Genomic DNA, 2,360 nt, shown 5'->3' with positions numbered 1-2,360 from the left:
TGGAGGCCACTCCCTCCCTGACACTTAAGTCCACCCCCAGCTCAGGCTCTGGCACAGCCGTCCCTAGAGAGCTCACAGAATGAGCCTCGAGGGTGGCTCGGGGGCACAGCTGGGTGAAGGCAGGGCTGCAGGCCCCGCGCGGACTTCTGTGACCCATGCCCCTGGATTTCTGTCTTGTTCACTCAACCGATGTTTACCGGGCACTGTCGCTACGATGCCCTGCGTGCGCCACGTCGGGTTTGCCAGCCTCCTCTCTGTGCGGCTCCTTATCGTAAGCTCGCAGCCTCTCAGCCTGGTCCCTCCCTCTCTAGATGCCTAGAGAATTCCAGCGCCTCTCTTTGGAAGGAACTGCTCCTGCCCGCTGGGGGAAGAGCCTCCGCCAGACAAGGAGATCGGGGCCCTCTTTTGCGAGGGCCGCAGAGCGAGTACGATTCTGCCTCACGAACCGTCTTATATCTCCGAGAAAAGAGTCCTCGGAGGTCGTCGCTCTGTCCTGGGTAAGTCACTGTCACTCTGCAAAGTCTAACTCCGGTTGGTTATCTTACTCAGGAAGTTCTGGTCTTGGGTGACACTATACGTATTGAAACCTTTGTTTTTTGAGTCGTGTACATTTGGGGCTGGTTTCTCGGCCCCGTCTTCCCATTCATCTTCTGGAATGAACTTTCTCAGTCGTAAATCCTCTGTAAGGCAGAAGTATTTCACCCTCGCCGAGGAAGGGGGTTGAAGAAAGAACAGAGGACGGGTGGAGACGTCTGGACGTTTTTGGTTGTCACCGCCGGGCCGAGGGGCGCTAGTGGCCGGGGGCGGTGTCCTGCGGTGCACGGGGCGGCCCCGCCACAGAGCACGGTCACACGCGCATGCCTATTGCGGGGGTGGCCGGCCGGGTTTTGGCTTGGTTTGGCAGGGCGGGCGACTCGCCTCACCTCTCAGTCTGCGTTTGTGAAACGGGGACAATGCAGGTGCCATCCTCGTGAGGTTCATTCATTTAACCCTCACAGCGATGGAAACGAGTAAATCTGGATGTAAATGAAGGGCTGAGACACGCCTGGCACGGAGCAAGGGCCTGTGCCTGCCAGTGACTCCGTCTCAGCCTAACAGCGACTCCGTAGTCACAGACTCTGCTCCAGGTGGGGAGGGGACACGCGACAGTGAACCAAGCAGACTCCCGGGGCCCGGGCTGCTGTGGAATCCTGCTCGCGACGGCTGGTATGGGCTTGTCATCCGCCCTTGTCACCCTCCACAAAGGGGGGCCCTTTCCACGCCTCCACCAGCCACCCAGGGTGCTGGCCCGAGGGCCCCCAACACCCGTCCCTTACCTGCTCCCTGGTCAGTCTGTCCCTTGGCTGTGACAACTTGGTGTCCTCCACCTCTCCCCACCCTTTCCTCCCACCGTCAGTGCCTTGGTGTAAGGTCCCTGTCATCTGTAACATCCCATGATCTGTGAGGACCCCATCAGGTCCTGCCTAGCCGAGTTCAACAGCCTCCTGGCTGGTCTCCTGACCACCCCACCCCTTCACCAACCCATGTTCTGGGTGGATCTTTCTTAACTGCAAATTCTCCTTTTCTATGGGAAGAACAGCGACCCCATTGTCATGAGCAGGGCGCAGGCAGCCCTCCAGCATTACCCCTCAGCCTGTCCTGCCCAGGGCGTGGCCGTACCTGCCTGAACTTAGGGGGAACCAAGGCGCTAAGCTGTTCTCAGGGGAGCTGAGGGGCTCAGTCAGCTATTGCTAACAAGTGACACCAAAACTCAGTGGCTCAAAAAAGCCATTGTTTTCTCTCACGAGTCTATGGCTCAGCTGGGTGGGTCTTCCATTCCCGGAGGGGTCCCCTCCCACATCGCCAGGCAGCTGCCAGGCGAGCAGGTGGCTTTGCCGACCTTGTCTGGTCTCCCTCCCACCTCTCAGCCCAGACCGGACAGCTGGGCTGGCTCTGTTCCCCGTGCCAGCCCCGACTTGTTCCCAGGGGTGGCAGGCTTCCCCAGACTTGGAACAGGCATGCATTCTATTGGCCAAAGCTATCCAGATCCCAGGGAGAGGCTGGCCAGGGACTGCGCCTCTCGATGGGGGTGCAGCAATGTCCCATTGCAAAGGGCATGTGGGCGCAGGGAACGGTGGAGAAACAGGGCGTTTCTGCCCAAACAGCCCACGGAGGGAGCTGAGAGGGGTCCACCTTCTTCCTGTCTGATTCGTTGCAAAGCTACTGTTAAGAATTACAAGGCAAATACCACAGGGCCTGTGAGTCAACTCTTAGAAGGGAAGCTGGTCATCCTTTCTGGGGAGAAGTGACAGGTGCTGCCCTGGGAGGCGGAGACAATGGCTCACGGCGCCATGAACTGGGCGCGCGCCTCTGCCTCTCAG

This window comes from Pteropus vampyrus, unplaced genomic scaffold (assembly GCF_000151845.1).
Source record: "Pteropus vampyrus isolate Shadow unplaced genomic scaffold, Pvam_2.0 Scaffold257, whole genome shotgun sequence".
Taxonomy (NCBI): Eukaryota; Metazoa; Chordata; class Mammalia; order Chiroptera; family Pteropodidae; genus Pteropus; species Pteropus vampyrus.
The sequence above is the reverse complement of the archived record's forward strand: the minus strand, read 5'-3'. Positions refer to the sequence as shown.